The sequence below is a fragment of the Chlorocebus sabaeus genome, chromosome 7 (genome assembly GCF_047675955.1).
Source record: "Chlorocebus sabaeus isolate Y175 chromosome 7, mChlSab1.0.hap1, whole genome shotgun sequence".
Classification (NCBI taxonomy): domain Eukaryota; kingdom Metazoa; phylum Chordata; class Mammalia; order Primates; family Cercopithecidae; genus Chlorocebus; species Chlorocebus sabaeus.
This window is the reverse complement of record NC_132910.1, coordinates 93,727,178-93,752,778: the sequence shown is the minus strand read 5'-3', so window position 1 is coordinate 93,752,778 and position 25,601 is coordinate 93,727,178. Positions and strand designations below refer to the sequence as shown.

General features: G+C 38.9%; 1 protein-coding gene across 8 annotated transcripts in view; it reads left to right on the top strand.

Annotated features, from left to right (window-relative positions):
- Positions 1-25,601, top strand: part of INPP4B (inositol polyphosphate-4-phosphatase type II B) — an 819,089-nt gene that overhangs the window by 130,769 nt on the left and 662,719 nt on the right. For 2 of the 8 annotated variants that reach the window (XM_007999868.3, XM_037992385.2), the window contains exon 1: positions 15,505-17,054. The exons of 5 other annotated variants lie outside the window; for them this stretch is intronic. The gene's annotated coding sequence lies outside the window, so the exon portion shown is untranslated. Of the gene's footprint in view, positions 1-11,147; positions 11,662-15,504; positions 17,055-25,601 lie in introns of those variants that run through there. One more of the 8 variants, XM_073017649.1, reaches the window with a different exon arrangement.

The window sequence follows — 25,601 nt, the reverse complement described above, 5'->3', positions numbered from 1 at the left end:
TAAGACCCCGAGGATGTAGAAAAGGCCAGCACATATTTCCTAAGGAGGACTGTTTCAGGGGGTTCCAGGGACACTCAAGGGTGGACAACCATATCTGCAAGGCCTTTTTTGGCACATGAGGCTTTCAGAGTTATGTTTCTGGAAAGGTCGATTTTGGAAGGCATCAAATGGAAGATTATTAGTTCAAGAAAATTTAATAGTGCCGCTGTGTGACTTTCAGAGAATGTTCAATAACTTCCTTTTCTCTTTAAGTAAATATTTCTCAGAAGAGTTGACTTGTCTTACCATTTCTGCTTTCTCACCAACCATTTACTCTTCGATCCACAACAATCTTTCACTTATTCTCTCATTCCAATAGAACTCTTTCACAGATTTTCCATTTGCCAAATGCAGTAGACTCTTTCTGGGTGAACTTACTAGTCTCTTCTATGATTCTGTATTTTACCTAAATGCTTTTGACTTCCATATTTCTAGCTCTAGCCCAGGCTACACTTTTGAGCTTCAAAATTGTATCCCCAGAGACATCTTGAACTGATGTTCAAAATTGATCCCAAAAACTTGTACTTTCATTATCTTCCTTCTATATATTATTTGAAGACCATCATCTACCCTGTTAACCAAGCCAGAAACCTGGGAGTCATCCTTAATTTCTCTTTGCTCTTAGCCTCTTCACAATTAATCACCAAGTCCTATTGGTTTTGACAATTGTCAAAATATTTTCTCTGTCCCATAATTCCCATTTCTTTCCTTTCCTTAGGTTTTAGCAAAACACTGGCCTCAGAGTCAAAACATAGCTCTTCCACTTGATATATGGGGACCCTGGACATGTTTGTTATTCCCTTTAATGTCTTATTTTCCTCATCTGTAAGATGGAGATAGTAGTACAACCTAAGAGAGTTATTGTAATCCTGTGAAAATTAGATGAGAATAAAGTGGGGGTATGGAGAGAAAATTAAGTTGTTTTCTTTCCTCTCCCTAGGAATGAGGGCTTAGGAGAAGTACTTATTTATTATTAGGGGAAAAATCTTAGTGGATTAGCTGACACTTATATGGTAAAAAATATCTCTTTGAAATGCTATAGTAGTGAATAAAAAAGAAAACAAGTATGTTTGCGATTGACTAGAATTCATGAGACAATAATTTATCAAATTTTTCTTTCAATATACAATGATGGGCTATTGCCAGGAAAATAAAAGAAAGAAACTAAACTATCTTTAATACATTTTAGACCAATAGAAATGATCTTGTGTGTGGTGGAGTAGATAAAAAAGAAGGACCCAATGGCAGCATACCTTGGACATTTGGATTATCTGTTCATCCTGGCTCATGTGTAGGTATCTGCATTTTATAGGATCAGCCAGCAGGAACACAGTTAAGGGTAAGATTCAGATATCCTCATCTTTTAAGACCTGGCTATAATTTAAATCAATTTCATATAGACATCTCTTATTTTTGCCTAGTGGCTATCTTAGTCACCCTACTGCTATGACAAAGTGCCTTAGCTTGGTTAATTTTTAAACAATAGAAACTTATTCTAACAATTCTAGAACCTGGGAAGTCCAAGATCAAGGCACCAGCAGATTTGGTGTCTGGTGAGGGCTAGCACTCTCTTGTTATATCCTCACATGGTAGAAGATGCAAAAGTGATGAACATCTCTTTTGGATCTCTGTAATTTATTTATTGTTATTATTTTTGAGACAGAGTCTCACTCTGTCACACAGGCTGGAGTGCAGTGGCACAGTCTCAGCTCACTGCAACCTCCGCCTCCTGCATTCAAGCCGTTCTCATGCCTCAGTCTTTCGAATAACTGGAACTACAGTCATGTGCCACCATGATGAGCTATTTTTTGACTTTTCAGTAGAGATGGCTTTTTTGCCATTTTGGCCAGGCTAGTCTCAAATTCCTGGCCTCAAGTGATCTGCCCGCCTCAGCCTTCCAAAGTGCTGGAGTTATAGTCATGAGCCACCGTGTCCGGCCTACACCTCTTATATAAGGTCATCAATTTTATCCATAAAGGCTCTGTCCTTATGACTTAATCACTTTCCAAAGTTCCCACCTCTTAATACTATTACATTGGCAAATAAGTTTCAACATATTAATTTTGTGGGGACACATTCAGACCGTAACAATGGTAAAGAGGTCTTTCTAAAACTGTATTAGTGAGAGATAACTGAATAGAATGATACACATAGCCATGTGTACTTTTAGGTCTACCATGATAAGAAGAATAATAAATGATTGATGATAGTCACTCATTCTTTTAACAAATATTATTAATCTCTTTCTATGGGCCACTGATTCTAGATGCTGGGAATATAGCAGTCTACAAAACAGAAATTACTGTGCTGCTCAATCTTATGATCCAGTTAAAGAAGACAGGCAGTAAACAAATAAATATAAAGTATTCTATAAAGGGACTATGGAGAAAAGTAAAGCTGGAAAGGGGGACAGAGTATGTTGTGGTGGGGCTGGAGTTATATATTTAAATAGGGAGGCCTGGGAGGCCTCTCTGAGAAGATCCTATTTGAGCAAAGACTGGAAGGAGGTCATAGGGTCAAAGAGCGGTTTTGATAAAAGGAATCAAAACCTTTGATCTGACTTTCCTTTCACTAAGGCCACTCTAGCCACTTTTGACAATCAAGAGAAGGAAAGATCTAGGCAAGAGACAATAGTAATGGGGCCCAAAAGAAGTGTTGGAAGGGACATGTTGCAGAGATAAAGTTCAATTTTAGTGTATATGGCTTCTCTAAGGCTCATGCTCTCTTCTGCAGAAGTGCCAGGATTTAAAGAGTAGAGTGAGGGAGAGACACCAAGGAACCAAAACTAGAGAGAAATACCAGAGAGATGGGAAGAGAATCATTTGTGCTGTCACCAAAGCAAAGACAGTGCAAGTTTTAAGAAGATATGAACAATGTACACCACTGCAGAGAATTCAACTATGAATGTATTATATCTGAAGGAGATACATCAGATTTGACAAATAGAAGTTAATCTGTGGCATTTTCAGGAGCAGTTTTAGTGGAGTTACTAAAGCAAAAACAACTGATTGAGATTGGGAAGTAATGAGGTATAGGTGGAGGATATAGATTGCTCATTCATGAAGCTTGATAGACACAAAAAAGTGGCTTTCAATATGTGAAAATAATATTTTGTGAGATAAAAATTACTTTTTATATGTGCAGTATACTATTATATTTTCCATTCTCTTATCTTTTTTTTTAAAAAAGGCTTTATTTTATTAAATAATTTTATAACCCACTCTAGGGTTCTGACTCATGATTTCAACAACATGATCATATGTAGCAATCGGGGATAAAAGACTGTCTCTTGGAACCATTGTCCACATCCTCTACCATGTTTGTCAGTATCATATCTTGGCCATTTTGATGAAGCTTTCAAAAACATCATCTCTCTCTTACATATAAAATTTTTACCTTTCAATGTATAGTCACCAACTGGAAATCAATAGGAAAGCTAATCCAAACATATTCTAATATCATTAAGACTCAGTATACAGTTAAAGGCATTGGCTGTGCTCATAAATTTATCCTGCCAACAAAAAATATGCGCAAGTTTCCCTACTTTGATTTTATTCTGCCTCTATGACCTCTGAGATGGAGATCCATGGCCTAGGGCAGAAGGAGTTAACTGTGCTGGAGAGCTTTCATCCCTGTTGAGATCTGGAATGGATCTTCTTGAGTAGTGCTTGGCATATACTAGAGGCTAAAACATATTTGTCAAATAAACAAATGACATTAAGTAATATATTTTTTGAAAGTCAGAAAATTTGCATAGGCCAATAGAAATGATTATTTCCTCCTGTGCTGTAAATCTATGCCAATGCAATACTAAAGTTTATAGAACAATATGAAAAATAAACTTGAAAGGAAATGAGAGGTGGGCAGTAGACAGAGGGGGTTACAAATCAAAGGACAATTTCCCCTCTGAGACAAACCAGGTAATAAGTTGAAAAGAAAGTGTGTTATTCCATTCTTGCATTTCTATAAAGAACTACCTAATACTGGTTAATTAATACAGGAGGAGATTTAATTGGCTCATGGTTCCACAGGCTGTACAGCAAGCATGGCCAGGGAGGTCTCAGGAAACTTACACTCGTGGTGGTAGGAGAAGAGGAAGGATGTACACCTTACATGGCTGGAGCAGGAGAAAGAGTGAATGGGAGGTGCTACACAGTTTTAAACAACCAGATCTCATGAGAACTCACTATTATGAGAATAGCAAGGGAGAAGTCTGCCCCCATAATACAATCACATCCCTCCAGACCCCTTCTCCAACATTGGTGATTACAATTTGACATGAGATTTGGGCAGGGACACAAATCTAAACCATATTATTTCACCTCTGGCCTCTCCTAAATCTCATGTCCTTCTTACATTGTAAAATGCAACCATCCCTTCTTAACAGTCCCCCAAAGTCTTAACTCATTTCAGCATTAACTCAAAAGTCCACAGTCCAAAGTCTAATCTGAGACAAGGAAAGTCCCTTCCACCTATGAGCCTATAAAATTAAAAACAAGTTAGTTACTTCTAAGATACAATGGGAGTATAGGCATTGGATAAATGCACTCATTCCAAAAAGAAGAAACCAGCCAAAACAAAGGTGCCACAGGCCCCATGCAAGTCCAAAACCCAGCAAGGCAGTTATTAAATCTTAAAGCTCCAAAATAATCTCATTTGACTCCATGTCTCACATCCAGGGCACACTGATGCAAGGGATAGGCTCCCAAGGCATTGGTCATCACTGCCCCTGTGGTTCTGCAGGGTACAGCCCCCTCCACTGCTTTCACAGGCTGGCGTTGAGTGGCTGAAGCTTTTCCAGGCATACAGTATAAGCTGTTGGTAGATCTACTATTCTGAGGTCTGGAGTAGCCTTCTTCTCACAGCTCTGCTAGGCAGTGCCATAATGGAGACTCTGTGTGCCACATTTACCCTCCATATTGCCCTAGTAGAGGTTCTCCATGAGGGGTCCACCCCAGCAGCAGATTTCTGCCTGGGCATTTAGGTGTTTCTATACATTTTCTGAAATCTAAGCAGAGGCTCCCAAGTCTCAACTCTTGCCCTCTGTGCACTTTCAGGCTTAACACCACGTGGAAGCCACCAAGGGTTATAGCTTACGCCCTCTGGAGCAGCAATGTGACATGTATCTAGGACCCTTTTAGCCACAGGTGGAGCTAGAGTGGCTGGGATGCAGAGAGCAGTCCTGAGGTTGCACAGGGCAGCCCTGGGTCCAGCCCACAAAACCATTCCTCCCTATGGGCCTGTGATGGGAGAGGCTGCCTTGAAGTTTTCTGAAATGCCTTTGAGGCATTTTTCCCATTGTCTCTGCTATTAACATTCTATCTTTACCTACACAAATTTCTGCAGCTTGCTTGAATTCCTCCCCAGAAAATGGGTTTTTATTTTCTACCACATGGTGAGGCTGCAAATTTTCTAAACTTTTATGCTCTGCTTCCCTTTTTAAAAATAAGTTCCAGTTTCAGGTCAACTGTTTGCCTACACATATGAACATACTTTGTTAGGAGCAGCCAAGCCACATCTTGAATGCTTTGCTGCTTAGAAATTTTTTCCACCAGATACCCAAAATCATCACTCTGAAGTTCAAAGTTCCACAGATTTCTAGGACAGGGGTACAATGCCGCCAATCTCTTTGCTAACGCATAACAAAAGTGGCCTCTGCTCCATTTCCCAATAAGTTCCTCATCTCCACCTGAGAGCACCTCAGCCTGGATTTCATTGTCCATATCACTATCAGCATTTTGGTCACAATAATTTAACAAGTCTCTAGGGAGTTCCAAATTTTCCTTTATCTTTCTTTCTTGTTCTGAGCCCTCTAAATTGTTCCAACCTCTATCCATTACCCAGTTCCAAAGGTGCTTCCACATTTTCATCTATCTTTATAGCAATGCCCGGTTCCTGCTACCAATTTTCTGTATTTGCCTGTTCTTGCATTGCTATAAAGAACTACTTGAGACTAGGTAATTTATAAAGAAAAGAAGTTTAATTATCTCATGGTTCCACAGGTTGTACAGGAAGCATGGCTGGGGAAATCTCAGGAAACTTGCAATCGTGGCAGAAGACCAAGAGGAAGGAGGCACATCTTACATGGCTAGAGCAGGAGTAAGAGAGTGAAGGGGGAGGTGCTACACACTTTTAAACAACCAGATCTCGTGAGAATTCGCTCATTATAATGAGAACAGAAAGGGGGAAGTCCACCCTCATGATCCAATCACATCCCACTGGGCCCTTCCTCCAACATTGCAGATTACAATTCAACGTGAGATTTGGGTGGGACACAAATCCAAACCATATCAGAAAGACATAACTAAGGAGCCTTGATAGAGACAAGATAATTAATGGGATTACAGTGTATTAGGAAAAAAAGTAGGAGGATTCCTGTTAAAGAAGAGAATGGCCACCTCTCCTTTGAGGTTGAGTGGTTCCAATTATACTTAAGTTTGTAGACTGAGAATGGGAAGACAAGGAGGATGTTTACTAATATCTCTGAGTTTCTTTATGAATTAGGATCTTCTGCTGAGAGTAAGAGGGTGTATGTCAAGAGAGTGGTTGAGGATAACACTGAAGTTTCGGAGAGAAATTGAGTAGAAGAAGGTGCTGATCCAGTGCAGGGATTGGTGGACTTGACACTTTGTACTTATCTATTCACAACTTACAATTCTGCCTTCTTTCTCATTGGTCTAAAGTTAAGATTATGAATTGATCATTCATAGGAGCCAGACAGAACCCATAGACTTATTTTGTTTGTTTCCTGTTATTTTAATAAGCCAAGTTTTAAGATAAAGAGCTTCATATGCAAATTTTAGATTTCCAGATGTTAAGTATAAGCCAGAATATCTGAAATAATTCACTGGAGTTGAGCAACATCTAGTGTCTTTAGACAAGACCTGTGTTCTCCTTTCAGCCCAGCCCCTTTACATTACCCAGCAAATGCATGTTGTATAATGTATATCACTCATTTGTGAGGCTTGTCTGGCTCATGTAGGTGTATGAATGTGAGATCCCTGCTTTAAACTTCAGCCAATGGGATTTGTTTTTGAAGCATGCAGTAAAGCCAGGCTTGCTGGTTTAGCCTTAGCCTAGGATGATTACAGCTTAATGGATTAGTGGTTTTTAATGTCAGGTCATCAGCTGTGGAGGTTGAGCTCTGGGTATTGAGTCATGTTAACAAACCACATAAAACAGATGGGTAAACAAACACATACTCCTAGCCAAACTAGACAAAGGACAGGATGCTCCTTTTCTCTGTATAAGGCAATTAAGCAGCCCAACTTATTGATTGATTGATTGATATAGTTTCTCAAAATTGTTATTAAGTATCAATCATGAACCAAGTACAAAGGTTAACAAGATACATATCCGCCACTCTCTCACAGAGTTTAAAATCCAGAAAGGGATACAGACATCCAAACAAGTGTAGCTGTGCTCTGGGTATGCCAAGGTGCTATGGGTATTCACAGCCAAGGCAATGGCCTTGAGGGCTTAGGCCTGACAGCGTTAGCCAGGCAAACAGGAGTGGGAAAGATGTTCAAATGTGGATAATTGCATTTGCAAAGTTTGGAGATGTGAAAGCATGAAGTTTAGTGCAGAATGGAAGGAAATTACCTGTGAGTATAACAGAGGACAGGAGGAAAGGTTGAGAGATGAGGCTGGGAGTGTGGAAGAGGCCAGGCCATGAAGGAGCTGGTGAGTCACCTTAATGGATTTGGATTTTGTCTTGTGTGTAACAGGAGCCACCAAATGGTTTTAATTTGGGAGTTTTATTACATTTCTATTTAGGACAATCACCCAGGTTGCACTGTGGAGAGTAGAGACCAAGGGGTAAGACTGGCAGCCTGGAAACACTGTCAATGCAGTATACTGACTGCTTAACTATTTGACAGCATTATAACAAAACCTTGTACATTATCTCATTTAATTATTAAGATAATCCTGTGAGGCTGGAGTTTATAATAATTCCAGCTGTAAAGATGAGGAGATGAAAGCTTAGAGACATTAACAGATTGTCGAAAGCAGCACCATGAATGAGTGGCAGACAGGTAGGAATCAGTCTCTGTCTTAGAGACTCATGCTTGGAACCATTAGGACATATCACCCCAATTGCAGCTTCCCAGAAGCAATATATGATTGAGGGTAGTAGAATGGCTGAAGAGAAATAATCTAGTCTTGGAAGTCAGGAGAATATGATTGACTCTGTGTGTGTGTGTGTGTGTGTGTGTGTGTGTGTGTGTGTGTTTGGGGTGGGAATGGGCAGAGAGACTTGGTAGGAAGAGAAGGATAATATGCAGAATTTTTACTGATCAATTAAGTTCATGGCTTCAATCATTCACTGAGATGCACGAAAAAGGGAGAGTCAGTCTGTGGGAGATGATACATTCAGTGACTGTGCAGGATTGCCTGTAGAAGCTGTCCAGCAGAGAAACATGATCTAGACTGTCAATAGAGAATCGATGGTCCTGAATCAAGGTTCCCGTCTAATGCAGGGCAGTGGAGAACATTTCCAGGAAATATGTTTGGATTGGAAATAAAATATGACCAGGAAGGAACAGTAGTTTAAGAACAGTCAGAGGAAGAAAGAGCCAGTAAAAGTTATTGAGAACAAAGGTCTGAGGGAAAACCAGGAGGGTATGGTGAATTTCAAGGCGTAAAGGCCAATAAGAGTAAATGTTTCTGAAATGCAAAATAAGATAACAACTGAGAAATGCATTACATTTAGTGGTTAGTCAAGGGACAAAGTGATGGTTAAGAGGGCACTAATCAGGGAAGGTAGGAGCAAAAGCCAGATTACTGTGACATGAAGGATGGGTAGGGGGTGAGAAGTACATAGAAAATTGGCATTTATGTCAAGAGGTTTGTAAGTTGTAAGAATAAGTGCAATGACTATCAGGAGCAAGGGCTTGAGGGAGAGTTGTTCTTGTCATTTGTTAAGAATAAAGGAATCTTCAGTATGTTTACGTGGCAATAGAGAAAAGTTAGTAGAAAAGAACATGAAAGATGCAGGTTTTAGAATATGCAAATGATAGCGATCTTTGAGCAACTGGGAGGGGAATTCATACAGAGCATTGGAGGGAAGTTAATTTTAAGTTTAACTTCCCCATGGTAATGGGAGGAATGAGTAAAAAAAGTGTGTAGAAGCCTGTAAATGTGTAAGTTTTGTGGCAAGAAGTTAAGGGAATTCTGCATGATGAAGGAATTCATTCTGTGAAGTCATGGAGGTCACACATGTCTTGTTTAGACAGAATTTAAATAAAGTTGATGTCTCAAGGGGTAGTTTTATCAAATTATATATAATTCATATATCATTGTACTCACCATTATATAACTCAATGCAATTAATTTTTTTAGTAAATTCTTGTGGCAGAAGTTCTTTACTGATTTGTTGCTGAAAATTAGCTATCTCAAAATGTTTCCAATATGTTATTTATCAGTCTCATACTCTGTCCCTCCCTCCACCACCCCACCATCATGCCCCAGCTTGTTTTGTTTTGTTTTTAAAAGTTTTCTTCATACATGTTCTGGAACAAGCTCCTGCGGTTTGTTCATTCCGGCCTCCTTATCTTGCCTTCCTGTTGCATCCTGTGTTGCTGGTGAGTCTGTGAGTCCTCTGCTCTGTGAAACACAGCTCCTTCTAATAGTCATTCCTACTGATGCACTCTCATTGGTTTTGGGGAGGTACTGCCCCCTTTTGCTTCTAAGGTCAGTCCTTGCTCCTGGCTAGTTAAGTGCCAGATGTTGGATACACTATCTCCTTCCATACTTTGAAGGGAATGTTCTCATATTGGGCTGCACCAAATGGTGGAGCTCTTCTGAGTTACTGGTCTGGTGCTGCTCATTCACTTGTTGCCCGAGTTAGCCCCCTTTTCCTACTGTAATGCATCTAGTCTTCTTTATGCTCCAGAGTTTGATGCCAATGCATTCTGCCCTCAGAGAGGAGCCCATTTTTATCCCAGGATGAACTCATTCTTAGGGGTATTAATAATTGCATCATTCATTCTTTCAGGAACGATGAGACATGCTGTAGTAAATTAAGATGCCCCAGTGAAAACAAACTTTTTATTTATACACCCATAAACATCAAACCCTATGCTCCAAACCTGCTAATTTGTTTAATGGGACTCACTGGACTCATCACCAAGTTTGGGAGCACATTTTTCTTTTATTCTCCTGAAGCTCTTGTTCTCTCTACCTTCTTAACAATCTGTTTAAGGCTAGCATTGTCACCTCTGCCCCTCATAATGTTCCTTTAACAGTACTTCTGTCATAATAGTATTGTGACCTAACCATTGAATCTAACTTGCTGCATTATTATCATTATTGTGAGGTATTATCTTTTTAAAAATGGAAAACTGATTGTTAATTTAAAATTCTGAGATTTCAAATACATATTTGTTGTTTGTGAGAAAGTGGCTGTGTTTGGAAAGGTCAATACAACAAGTTGAGGACATTGTGAGTGTCTCATTTACATTAACTAAAGGATAAAAATGGCCTGGAAAGACCCACAAAGAGGGCAGGAGAGAGAGTAACAGTTTTTCTACCAAGTTTCTTCACAATCTCTTCATTTTAATCATTACATATTATTATCGTCCTTTTGCAGGTGAGGAAATCGAGCTGCTAGATGTTAAGTAACCTGCACAAAATAACACGGCTACTAAGTTTCTGAGTCAGGCTTAAACTCACATCTTATTAATTCCAGAGCAAGTACTCTAGATAAACTAGGTTTTCTTCAACATGATAGACATTAGTACTTGTTGATAAATATGTCTTATTCAATGTTATCTAACTTCAGATGTAGTCAGCACCAAAATCACTAATGCTATGCAATCAAATTAGGGAATTTTTTTTTTTTTTTTTTGCAGAAACCAATCTTTATTTAAAAATGTTATAGTTTGTGAACCCAAAGTAAATTCAAAGTTTATTCATTCTTTTCTTTTCTTTTCTTTTCTTTTTTTTTCTTTTTCTTTTTTTTCTTTTTTTTTTTTTTTTTTTTTTTGAGACGGAGTTTTCCTCTCATTGCCCAGGCTGGAGTGCAGTGGCGTGATCTCAGCTCACCACAACCTCCACCTCCTGGGTTCAAGTGATTCTCCTGCCTCAGTCTCCCGAGTAGCTGGGATTACAGGTGTGCACCACCACACCTGGCTAATTTTGTATTTTAATTTTAGTAGAGATGGGGTTTCTTCATGTTGGTCAAGCTGCTCTCGAACTCCTGACCTCAGATTATCTGCCCACATTGGCCTCCCAAAATGCTGGGGTCACGGGCGTGAGCCACCGTGCCTGGCCTCGAAGTTCATTCTTTAAATAATAATCTAGTGAAGAGATTTCTGTTTTTATGTTTTTGAAGTAAGTAATTAGGCTTTCTGGAATATGATAAAGACTGGAATAAAAAAGTGTAGATAGTTTTTAAGAGGGCCTCATTAACGAGAATTCTGTGAACCACACACAAGAAATAAACTCCACCCAGTGCCTATATGGAGTCTTTTGTGTCTAATTGTAACAGACGATTTGAACTTGAAAGAATGATTTTTTTTAAAAGAAACTACTAAAGCTTAAGGAGGACAAAACCATGAAAGCACAGAAAAGGTGACGGGGTCTGTGTGTGGGGTTACAAGCCAGGAAAACCTTGTATTGGTAAGACTGCTAACAGATTGCTGAGGCTCCTAACTTAGGCTTGACTTGGTTGAGCTTCAGGGTGGGTGGGAGTCTAACTCTTTCTAGAAGTTTGATTTCATCTAGTTCATTCTGTGTTGAACTCTCATAATATGTAATAAATGTGAGAAAATTTTTAGTACTAGTATATATAGTATAGTAGACATAAAAATATGTAGACTATTTGAGTAAATACAAATATTTATTGTGTTCATTCAACTTTGAGAAACTTCCATAGTTCATCTACGTAGTCAACCTACTCAAGTGTCTATTTGATAAATGTCTAGAAGGGCTTATCACCTACAGTATGAGATTTTCAGGCTCTCCATGGTCGCCTCTTTCTTCTGCATATCAGAGTACAGGTACTAACCCCTTACTGCTGAGTTTGACTATAAGCAATGGTTCAGGAAGGTATCTAGTAGGAGAAACGGTAACTTTCAAACTAGTGTTTAACACAAAACTCCAAAATTTCATATATATTTGTATATATTTGGTGAAATAGAAACAAGCCCAAACTGTTACCAAGACAAATCCCTTTTTCTTTCCATGAAACCTTACCTTTTTTTTTTTTTTTTTTGGCTGCTCAGTACTGCTTGTTATTATTTTTCATTTTCAGCATGTTTCTGATGATCATGCCAGCCTGATTGCACCTTGACCTGATTGGATCCGTGTGGCATTCCTTTAAGGAGCCTTAGAGCTGACCTTCCTTATTCTCCGGGCTATAATACATCATTTCCACCCTCTGTTTTGGGGCATCTCCTACTGTGGAGAAGCTGGCAGGAAGGATTACCTACTAACCACTATGGAAACCAAACGGGTGGGATATCCTCTCCTCTTACCTTGGAACAGTCAGTGGTAATTATGACATACCTTGTTTACCACCTGCACTTTTCTGAAACTTTCAAGTAGAGGCTGCTCCAGGAGTGGCAAGCAGACCAGTTTGCTCTTGCCTTATAATCTTTTCTGTGATTCCTACTTTCTTGGGGCGCCTTTCCTCTCACCAGTTTCCCAAGGCTGGCCCTCTAGCCTTCCATTAATGCTGTTATCTCTCCCATAAATTTTCTTATAGATTAAGGTAGCCGGAGCCTATTTCTTTTGTTTTTGATCTATAGCCCTGACTGATACATGATCTTAACCATAATGTGTTCTGAGATAACATGTTTAAATAATCTGGGTATCAATATTTTATAATATTTTAGGTATAATATTACCTAATAATTCTTGGTCCAGATAGTTTTTATATTCAAAACTGGTGTAAAAATATAAATTCATTTCACTGATGCACAAACACAAAACCACATATAATTTCACAGAAAGGTCACGTGACCTGCTTCTAAGAAAAGATTATAATCTGAGATAGGAAAACGCACCTGCTGCAAAAATTTAAAAAATGTTTCATGTAAATAAGACAGGGCAAAAACATAGTTAAAAATTGGGCAAGTGTACAATGACTACTTGTTTTCTTAAATAAGATTGCTCTTTTCTTTCCAAATATGGAATGAAGGGGTTAATAGAATTTGGAACAGATACTTTGAAGCAAAGCAATTCTCTATCCTACTATGGAAATAAGTATAATTCTATAGGAATCTGATTGGTTTCATCTTCAATTCCTATAGATTGAGTTGAAGGAATACAAGATACAGCACAAAAAAGAATTATACAAACCATATTCAACTCAGTACTGTGAATTTATGGAAAAGAGAAGCCATAAAATGTGTCCAACTAGTGTTCTCATTATTTAAGTTAAATTGGATGACTTCATTTTAAATAGCAAAAAGTTTATTATTACCCATATCCATGTATTGTTCAAATTCCTCATTTATTGTGACCCTAGATTTTTGTTTGTTTGTTTGTTTTCTCCCCCCTTGTGGTTTTAGAAGTTACTAGTTGGCATTATCAGACTTTTGATAAAGTGATGAATGCCAAAGCTTGATTGGAATGGTTGTGAGAAAGGATTGGAGAAGAAACTTTGAAGATCATGAGTAAAGGCAAATCTAGTAAGATGCTTCACTATACAGGGAGAGAGAGAAAGAGGGTGGTTGCTGAATAATTTTTTTTTTTTAAGATGGGAGAAGTAACATTGTTTGCATACTGAATAAAAAGAACTAGTGGAGAGGGGAAAACTGTAGAAAATAAAAAAAATGCTAAAATGATGCCCTTGAGTAGGCAAGAGGAGTTGAGATTTAGTATAAATTGGAGATGGTTTTAGACAAATGCATATAGAGTTGACTCACAATGATGGAGAACAGGCAGGATATACAAGTGCAGATGTTGTTAAAAGGGTCTAGATATTGCATACCTTATGATGGGAGCTTGCATATCTTCCAATTGCTTATATTTTCTTACTGAAATAGGAAGCACATTGTCAGAGAGACATAAAGATGGAGGGGGCATCAGATGTTTAATAGGAGACAAAAGTATTTAATAGAATTTGAGGTATATGGAAGAGTGAATGAATCAGGGATGTAGAGTATATTTGCCATTGAAGATAGAGATCATGTATATAAAGCAATGCTGGTCAGTATGGTTATGGGATTTTCTCCAGACACATTCAACCACACAGGTAAAAGGGCAGAGTAGGTGGAGAGTTGGTTTTACCAAGCACATGATTTTCCCAAGTGCGCATGATGAAGTGCAAGAGTCATGGTAGTTTGGGGTATAAAGATGTGGCTGAATGTAATAAACAACCATGACATTTAAGCTGGATAAGAATGGAAATGAGGACATGAGGAGGGAAGGTATATTGAAAAGGTGGTTGTACAATGAATTGTAGGTGTCAGGGGCCAAGCTGAGCTGGAGAGAGCTGTGCTCTGCTACCTACCATGCGTCAGAATAGCTGATTATGACAATAATCCACAATGAAATAACGCTCAAACATTTAATCACTCACTGTGATAGTATAAGCAAGAGGCTAAACCAGAGAAAGTTCTGACCACTCTCTCTACCACTTCCCACTGCCACCCCACCCATGCACTGCCTCTGTCCATTTCACCCATGAAACAGTACTGAATATCTGAGGGTCAGGTGAATCAATACACGTGGGGAATTGCTTGACTGCTGAGGGAGTCTTGAACAAAAGCCTCCTTTAGTTTTATGTACTAGGGCCCCAGGGAAAATGGTGAAAAGGAAGGGGTAGGAGTAAAAAATTATTGAGCTAGAGTGGAGAAAAGTGTCTTCAAGGTTCCCCTTCAGCTCCTCCAAATGATAATTTCTTAGCAGAGGTTCCTGAAGGCCTTCTTGCTGAGCTAAGAACACGGATGTGCATAAGTGCATGGCCAGCCCAGGGGGCCTGAGTCTGTGACTGCAACTCCTTTCAGCAATGCACTGGCTGCACCCCAAGTCTGGTATGAGGATGGTAGTTCAGGTCTGCCAGGAAAAGTCCTTGTAACTGCCTGGGGTTAGGCCTGAAAGATCACAGTAGGTTTTTAGTCAAAACTCAGATTCCTCAGTAGATCCTGATGCGGCTTAAAGACTGTTGGACACAGAATGGGAGTTAGAAAAATTAGGAAATGAGATGCTTATGATTGAGATCTGGAGAAAGTTCAGATATTGGTAGTGACAAGATCTAGGGTCTGGTAATGAAAATGAGTAGTCCTAATAAAGTGGAGACGATCATTTAAGACAAAAGGCAAGATCATATCTGTGGAAACTGAAATCTCAAATAGTTATGACAAGAATAACACTGGAAGGAGAAATGGTGACCTATCCTTTCAGTGCTAAGATTTAAAAATTAATCTCATATGTCTTTTTTTCTATGAGAAATAGCTTATGAAAAGTCTGTTGATTTCAAATCAATAAAAATGATATTTCAGAAAAAAATTGTTTATAAGTTGCAAGATCTGTAACTGAATTGTTTTCTCTTACTGGTAAGGGCATGTTCATGCTAACAGTAGCCATATAGCTGTGGTTACTTATCTTAATTAAAGCCAAGATTTATCTTAGCTTGAGTGTTTTATAAGCAGATTAGAATTTTAAAATTTTCACAGCCAGTCTTCATGCACCATACTCTTTCTAAATTCAAGCATGTTTCATATTATAAGAAGCTAACCTTAAATTATAGCCCTTTATTTTGTTAAATATTCAGTATTCTAGGAATTTGAAATTCTCAAATGTAGTCTTAAAAATTCTGAGCTTATCTGATAAGGATTTTATTATTACTGTTATTTGCATATGAATGCAGGAACAAAAAGTGATTTAAGTAAGTCATGGCCTAGAAAGGAATTTGTAATGTTTTTGCCCTATTTAAGAACTTTTACCCATGCCTCATGATCTAGGATTTCTAGTTGATCCAGCTTGGAGATCTGAATAACTCATGATATTGGGAAATTTTCATGGCTGCATTTTCTTCAGTTCCTTGCTCATAACTCACCTTTGTCTCCGATTTTTCTTGTAGGTTTCCAGTGTATGCTTTGGCCATATAAAGTAATAAAGCAAATAAGTTCCTATCATTTAATAATACAGAAAAGTCCACTAAGAATACATTGTCCAAATCTTGTTTGATTGAGATTGATTGACAGTTTTATATAATTGGAGGACATTTTTAAGAGAAATCAACAGAACATTATCACATGGTTAAAGCTTACTGCCAGAAACAATAAATTTGGCTTACCTATTTTGTTAGAGTATTATTTTGATTTATTCACTCATGTATATAATTCACTTTCACAGTTGATCCCAGACTCTGTTTTTATTAATGGCAACTCAGAGAATTTAGGTAGCTTTTCTGGGAGCAAGGCTGATGGCACTGGTGTGGGTTGGGGAAAGCCTAACAGTATTAAAAGGGAAAATGATATAGAGGTTGTGCATCCCATGTTCAGTTACAGAAGTGTTTTCACCAAAACCATATAATTTAAATGTCTCCTTTTCCTGGAAAATACGAAGCATTGTACAACAGATAATTTTAATAACAACATAATTTAGGCTGCTTATGATTGACATCAACATCACATGCATACAATATGATTGCAAGGATTTAAAAAAATGCATCATTGGGATAATAAACTACAACTGACACACTTTTAAACTAAAGCAGGTGAAAGCTTGCCAGCTCCCTTACTGTGTTCCACTCTCTCTGACTTACCGTTCTAAGAATAAACGCATACAGTGGAGTGTGCGGGGCTGCACACTGTGGTTTTATCTACTTCCTTGCTAGAGGAAAGCACTGTTACAAAAACAAGTAAAACATGCAAAGGGAAGTAATTTAATAAGTAATTTTACAATAAAAGAATGGAACTATGAACCTGTTTTTCTTGGACAGCCTTGGTGTTATCCAATTTGCCCTCTTACTAAGCCTCTCTACTGGCTGACTCTACAGGACGTGGTGAATTAGGATCAGAAGTCGATGGCTGTGTAGTGCCTGGTTTTGAAAGAACAATGTAAGTAGTATCTGATGCCAAGGCAGAGGGACACAGGGTTGAGTGGGCACTACAGATGCCAGGATAACCCAGTTTAAGTGGGTGTAAGCAGTGAAGTAAGCAACAAAGTTGGGCAAGCACTGAAGGTGTAGTTTGTGTAGGAGACAGATGTCAGGGCTGGGGTGGGGAAAGGGAGTATCTGTACCACAGAATTAGAGCCTGGATCAGTTAGTGTCTTGCACTGATGTTTGTGTATATTTTGTCCCCTTGGCTAGATTTTATTACTCTTTGAGGGTGATATCCTTGTGTTATAATTGTTCCCTTGAGCTTCTGGGCACAGTTATGGAACAAGGTGGGTTGTTGCATGAGGATCTCTTGGAAAGTTCTCCTGGGGCTTTCTGGCCCCTTGAGGATGGTATAAATGCTAGTAGGACCAGGCACACTCTCTGTCTTATCACTCACATGGAAAATGGCACAGAGGAAATGACCTGTTTTAGAATCAGAGTGTGCCTTAATCCATCTAATATGCTGGTGTCATTATTTGACTTCCTGGACTATAAACACTGCCTTTCTAGGCTCCTGGGACCTTTCTAATCTTTCCTCGTCTGATGATTTCATCAATACTCAACATTTTTTTTTGCTCAATCCAGGGGCACCTGTCTAATTCTCATAGTCCCAGCTGGTTCTCCTTGAACTTGATCTGTCATCTGATCTACAGTGTCTAGGTTTTGAGTTATCCTGGCCCATCTTTCCCTTGAGATCCCTCATCTGGATAAGAAACACTGCCTTGAGCCTGTAGGGATTGAGGGGAATTTGTAGCCCTCTGGATATCCATCTTAAAATATGCCAAATATGTATATTTGGGGGTAAAATATTTTGATTTCCTTCAAGCCTTATGCCTGACAACTAAGATTTGATCGTAGTAACTTAGTGCTCTGTTGGATAGAGCACTGTCATTGTCTTAATGAGCATTATATAACTGATTTAAATTCTATTGCACAGTTTATTAAATCGTATCTGTGGGGTAGGTTCTTGCCTTTGAGGCATGCTGCTAACAACATGATGGAACATCTTATTTTTCTTTCAACCAGTCATTTTCATCATAAATTTGTGCATAGTATTTTAAAAATAAACTAATAATTTTCAGATAATTATATTAGGAAAGTGACAGCTGCATTACATTCTATCCTTCACTTGAAAAGCACAGTAAGGACTAAGATACTTAGATGTTTTACATAGGAAATAATATTTTTGGCATTATTAAAATTCACTTCTATGTGTTAATTTAAAAATTTTTATTTTTAGGGAAACAAAATAGCTATTCAATTTGGCAGAAGGTTTGTTTTGGGATTTCTGGCTAACAGAATCTTTGCTTTACCTTTGGCAAGGCTGTTTGAGAAGTAGCTTCATATGAGGGATCCTTCAGTTCCTGGGTCATTGTTGAAACTCAGTTTTAGAACTTTATCATCTTCGTGCTATTCTGAAATAGGGTCAGTGATCTTGATGTCTCCATAATGGAACTTATTTTGTCAGGTAATGCTTTGTACAATTTATACATAATTTTATAATTTTACTACATGGGAATAAGTGTTAATACTAAAAAAAAAAAAGTGAATGATTACGAAGGTGTTGTAGGTACATTAACTTGTGTTGCTATTTGTGCAAATATCCTTGACTTTATAGATACAGAATAATACCCCTACCCCTACCACGAGACCCTATTTTATTACTAGATCAATAGTGAAATGTAGGGTTTTTAAACCAGGAAGTGTTTTTCTTATGTTTTTGCTCCCAGTAGAGAAAATGTTTTTCTGAGGGACTTTTTAGTTGATATCTCTCCCTATACATGCAGTAAAAGTAAACACATTTTTCAAAAATGTTAAGGGAAAGTGTGGAGGCCATAGGATCTTCTCAGGGTGAATCCTCTAAGGGTTCACTGAAAAATTAGTACAATTTTAATTATGTATCAGATGCAGAGCTCACCACGAAGGACAAAGCTGCAGATAATGTCTGACCCTTCCCAGCATAGTTTACCCTGCCTATTAGGTTAGAGCCTAGAATCGAATGCCTCCAAAACAGACAAGTTACACAATTCTAAAAAATATTGCAGAAGTGGTTTATAACCTTAAAACAAGTAACGAAGACAGTATCTGATCTGCCTGACCAGTTTTGACCAAATGTTTAATTTGGAAAACATTTTTACTTTATCAATAATATTAAAATTAGCTTTATTTATTAAAGATTATTAAAGTCATGTGAACTAAAAGGCATTTGAGTTAAAGGGTATTTTGTTTTGTTTTGTTTTTTCGTTTTGTATTTTTGAGACAGAGTCTCGCTCTGTTGCCCAGGCTGGAGTGCAGTGGTGTAGTCTCAGCTCACTGCAGCCCCTGTTTCCCGGGTTCAGGGTATTTTCTTGCTTCAGCCTCCCGAGTAGCTGGGATCACAGACATGAACCACCACGCGTGACTAATTTTTGTATTTTTAGTACAGACGGGGTTTCACCATGTTGGCCAGGCTGGTCTTGAACTCCCAACCTCAAGTGATCTGCCTGCCTTGGCCTCCCAAAGTGCTGGGATTACAGGTGTGAGCCACCATGCCCAGTCTGCTTTAATTTTTTTTAAAATTTTTAATAAAATGCTTGATTTAAGCGCTTACTTTTTCTTTAAACCAATACATTGGAGCCTTTTTATATATTTTAGTAGTAAAACATCACACATTACCAGTGTAATTCCGTAGACATATAGACACATAGAGAGAAGCAGATCTTATAAATTTGTGATATTTTTAATTTGCCAGTTTTCAAGGCTTTTTCTTCCCACTTTAGACTGTCAATTTCTTGATTATCTGTTTCTTTGCTCTCGGTAATTGTTAGCTAGGCTACCTTAAATTTGCATTTTGAAAAGAACAGCTAAGATAAAACAACATAGATAGTTTGAATTTTGATATTTTGAAAGAATAACATTAAGACATTAGGCCTGAATATTGTACCATCATTTGTTCAAACCAAGGGAAAAAAATCCTGTAAGGAAATTTTAGTTAAGAAGGCGAGGAAAAGGAAAAGCACTTTAAATAAAAGTATAGCTTATAAATTTAAAATAATGGTTAAGCGTTTTTAATGTACACAAGCAGACACCCTTACAAATGGAGAGTTCCTTAAATATGTCAGGCTTTTTTTTTTTTTTTTTTTTGGAGAAAAGCATTTTAAGATATCCAGCTAAATGCCAGAAAGTTGTAAAATGACTTTTTAACTTAGCTTATTTCTTAATTAGATTACTGGTTTTAGGGTAGAGCCCTTTAAGGAACTCAGCCTAAGAAAGCAGTCAGTCTTTAGGGCCTAAAGGATGCTTGTCTTATCCAAACACTCAAAGAGGAGCACCCTGTAGTAATAACTGTTCACTGTAAGCAACTGCCATCAGCCATTCTAAAAGTGTATGTCTCACCTAGCCATGACACATACCAAGGTTAATTTTTTTTCATAAAGTAATTTCTGGTACCCCCCAAAGCCAAAAAGATCAGGAAATGCAATGCAAAAGAGAACAGAATTTTAGATCTGAGAGGACTCAGTTCATTTATACCTCTGGGGATTCCCTGAGGAAAACTAGCAGTTACTAGCAAAAAGAAATATGTGTCACCTTTTTCTGTTAATTTCTCTCTCTTTTTTTAAGGCATCAAGTTGTTAGATTTTACTATGTGTGTGTGTGTGTGTGTGTGTGTGTATGGGGGCGAAGAGAGAGAGAGAGAGACTAGCCTAAATATAGGTTTTAATTAAGTCAACTTTTGACTACAGAGCTCTTAAAAAATCCTCTCAAACCTCTTATTACCAGAATTTAGTAGGGACAAAGAACTGATATTTTAAATTACACAACTGTCAAACCAGAAAGGACTTGTTCCCTGGTCAGGAATTGAACCTAGGCCACCACAGTGAAAGGGCAGAACTGTAACTCCTGGACACAGCACGGAGTGGTCTCCATTGTTCTTCCCAGAAGGAATGTAAAGCAGGCAGTTTTGAGCTTGAACAGAATTTTAACTTTGTTTTAGGTCAGATCTGCTGGAAGGAATAGCTATGCCATTACTTTGTGTCCATTTAATTTAACCTTTCCAACAATTGTTTAGAAAAAAAGATCTTTCAAATCTTTTTATTTTCAATGATGCACCTAACTCCAACAGTGGCTCAACCCAAAAGCCTTTTTATGTAAAGCTCAGGTGTTAATTTTTCAGGTTTTTACCATATTAGCAAGAGGTATTCCTGAAGAGGGTATACAGGAGGCAATTCCCATGATCCCTAAAAATTTATCTAAGAAATAGACTTAAGACAGCAAAAGACAAAAAGCCCAGTAAGAAAGGGATCTTTTAATACAAAACTGCCCTAAGAAGTTGACAGGTTTGGAATGAAGAGTATGCTGTTTAAAATACTATGTGTCTCAGACACTTCATCCTTTCAGGCAGCCACCTGAGGTGAACCTGAAAATTTATACCCTCTGGATGGTGGAGACTAAGAGAGTACCCCACTTAGTCATAAAGTCAGGCTCTCAAGGACATAGACAAGAGAGAAACCTCTTTTGGTTTTTATTTCAAGGACCCCAACAAGGTTTGTCTTAACAGACCCTGGTCAACTCAACCATTAAACTGACGAGTCTACAGGGCCAGCTCAAACAGCAGGCTTATAGGGTTCCTAGGCCCGAGTTCTACCCTATAGAACCCAATTTTTTTTTTTTTTTCTTTTTTGAGACGGAGTCTTGCTCTGTCGCCCAGGCTGGAGTGCAGTGGCCGGATCTCAGCTCACTGCAAGCTCTGCCTCCCGGGTTTACGTCATTCTCCTGCATCAGCCTCCCGAGTAGCTGGGACTACAGGCGCCCGCCACCTCGCCCGGCTAGTTTTTTGTATTTTTTAGTAGAGACAGGGTTTCACCGTGTTAGACAGGATGGTCTCGATCTCCTGACCTCATGATCCACCCGCCTCGGCCTCCCAAAGTGCTGGGATTACAGGCTTGAGCCACCGCGCCCGGTCTAGAAACCTTTTTTATGACAGAACCAAACAGAAAGATAAAGCCAAAGAAAAACAAGAACAACAAAAAAAGGCTGTTTCTGAGAGCTAAAGGGATCAAACAGTATGAATATTCATAACACAAAGTACCAAAAGTACACCAGAGTCACTACAGCTCAAGGCTAGTCACACAAATCCTTTTTTCCCCATTAATCAAAGCCTTGCAGAGGAGACAAATGGAATTTTTACTGCCCACTCACCAGAATGCATAGACAGAGAGAGGCCAGGAGCCTGGGCGGGGACGGGGGTCGGGTAGCAAGAAATTCTTACCCCTTTGCCCGAAAAGCAGTTTCTTGGATTCTGTTCACTGTAGCTTCCAGGAGAGAAAAGCAGCTTTGAGATTCTGCTCATAGGTGGAAGAGACTTGCCTTGTCCCAGATGAGACTTTACACTGGGACTTGGGACTTTTGAGTTAATGATGGAATGAGTTAAGACTTTGCGGGACAATTGGGAAAGCATCATTGTATTTTGCAATGTGAGAAGGACATGAGATTGTGAGGGTTGGGAGCAGGGGCAGAATTATTATTGATGGAAGAGATCTGAGTTACCAGCGCTGTATCCATGTGGGTTTGCAGCAACTTCAGTCCTTGCCTCCTCAGAAGAAATAATTCGACTGAGGGGCATAAAGCATAAAAAGAGACTGAGGCAAGTGTTCCTAGGCAGGACTGGAAGTTTATTAAAAAGGCTTTAGAATAGGTGAAAAAAGAAAGAACCCTTGGGAGATATCCAAATGAGCTCCTGAAGGTCAAAGAGAGAGAGAGAAAAAAGGAAGGCGTTTAACCTTGATCCTAGGACTTCACAGGCTGGCCTCTTTCCCATGATTCCTCCCTTAGGGGGTGGGCTTTCCGCATGTGCAGTGCCTTTCCTACCCTTGGGAACTGAGCATGTGCAGTGTGTTTAGGACGTTGTACACGTGCCTGTCTGAGGCGTTCTTCCTTTTATTAGTGGAGTATACACAGAAGGTTATATTTAGTTGGCCCTTTTTGTCCCTAGTGCGCATGCCCGAGAAAGTTTTTTTCTTTTTCCCCCTAGTATCTGCATTCAATCAAGGCTTTAATGTTAATAGCTGTGGATCATCAGGAAATGACCTCTCCTTGGTCCCTTGGGTGGGCTGCTGAATTATCATTTTTAGAGAGGCAGTGTGATAATTGTCAAATCATCACTTGATATTCCTAGTGCATGGAGAGAGAGCCCTCTCCTGCTCCACTCATGCCTAACTAGCTGTAACAGCATGCTATGGTTTGGATATTTGTCCCACCCAAATCTCATGTTGAAGTGTAATGGCCAATACCGAAGATGGTGCCTGGTGGGAGGTGTTTTGATCATGAGGGTCCCTCATGAATGGCTTGGGCCATCCCCTTGGTGGTAAGTGAGCACTGACTCTGAGTTTGCATGAGATTCCAGTTGTTTAAAAGTGTGTGGCACCTCCTCCACAGCGTTCTCTTGCTTGCTCTGTTACAGGAAAGGGGTCCCAATCCAGACCCCAAGAGAGGGTTCTTGGATCTCGCACAAGAAGGAATTCAGGGCCAGTGAGTCCGCAGTGCAAAGTGAAACCAAGTTCGTTATGAAAGTAAAGGAATAAAAGAATGACTCTCCATAGACAGAGCAGCCCCTGAGGGCTGCTGGTTGCCCATTTTTGTGATTATTTCTTGATATGCTAAACAAGGGTGGATTATTCATGCCTCCCCTTTTTAGATTATATAAGGTAAATTCCTGACGTTGCCATGGCATTTGTAAACCGTCATGGCGCTGGTGGGAGTGTAGCAGTGAGGACCACCAGAGGTCACTCTTGTCATCATTTTGGTTTGGGTGGGTTTTGGCTGGCTCCTTTACAGCAAACTGTTTTATCAGCAAGGTCTTTATGACCTGTATTTTGTGCTGACCTCCTATCTCATCCTGTAACTTAGAATGCCATAACCGTCTAGGAATGCAGCCCAGTAAGTTTCAGCCTCGTTTTACCCAGCTCCTGTGTAAGATGGAGTTGTCCTGGTTCACATGCCTCTGACACTTCTGTTTTCGCCATGTGACATGCTTGCTCTCCTTTCACCTTCTGCTGTGATTGTAAGCCTCCTGAGACCTCCCTAGGAGTTGAGCAGATCCCAGCACCATGCTTTCTGTAAAGCCTGCAGAACCGTGAGCCAATTAAACCTCTTTCTTGCAGTTACTCAGTCTCAGGTATTTCTTTGTAGCAATGAAAGAATGACCTAATAAAGGGCCATAGACTCTTGGCCCCTTAAAAGTTTGCTGAAAGTTCACTGACAATCAGCAGATTGATAAATAAAAAGGCATACAAATGTATTTAATGTGTATACATGAGAGCTTTCAGAATGAAGACCCAACTTCTCAATGAGTTATAGAAACTTATGTATTATATTGAGATTACAGAAAGAATAAGAGCTTATATCTTGTTAAAACAGATTATGGGAAAAGGGGGAAGAGAAATCCTATGGAGGGCAATAAATAATCACTGGAGAGAATGAATGACTGAATTGGGGAACAAAAATTAACTTGTAAATAGTTTTCTTTGAAATTTAAATGATCCTTAGAGACAGTCCTTATACTCGTGAAAAGGTCTGTTCATGTGTGATCACCTCTTGGTCATCCTTTCTACAGTAAATCTTAAAATATCAGGGAGAGAAAACAAACCTGTTGTTCTCCTTGGTGGTCTGGATCTTAGGCAGATAAAGAAATTTCAGTTTCTTTGAGAGAGACAGTTGTGAGCGAGGGAAGGCCAGAAAGACTTTGAAGGTCCTTTAGTTCAGCACATCAAAATGCCATGTTTTCAGGCATTAGTCTCTGAGCCCCAACAAAAGCCAATTTGATAATTTTATTTTTTTATTTTTTTTATTTTTTTTATTTTTAAATTTTAATTCTGTTTGGAGTTGGGAGTCTCGCTTTGTTGCCCAGGCTAATCTGGAATTCCTGGGCTCAAGCGATCCTCCCACCTAGGCCTCCTAAAGTGCTAGGGTTACAGGCATGAGCCACCCCACCTGGCCCAATTTGATACATTTAATCTGAGAAAATTTTTAGGGTAATTGTAAATCTTGTTGGCAAATAGAAGGTGGAGAATTACTAAACATTGAAAGTATAATTCCTATTAATATTCCCTATTTTTTATCCTCAATATTTATTTCTACTCCAGTATTTTTTGTTTGTTTTAGTAATCTATTTAGAGTAACAATAAGGAAAGTGAGTGAAGGAGCACAAGGAACTTTACCCCCAATTAATCTGCCTTTTATCAGTTGATTTTTCCGTAAAACTTCAGAGGGCAAAGTGAAAGGGTCCCCTTGGTCCCTTCGTGATAACCTAATCTGATTTGTGTCATCTGTGGCCTCTGGGAAAAAAAAAAAATCTTTAGTGGGACAGGGAAATAATTAACATCTTCCATGAGGTTTCTTTTTCCTGTGAAGACCCAGTATGATTCTGTTTTGGGAATATTCTGTAATTCTTCATAGATTTTTGAATTGGAAGGGGATTGTCTTAGTTTCTCTTATTTATCCTCCCCCTTTCAGAGGAGACAGCAAG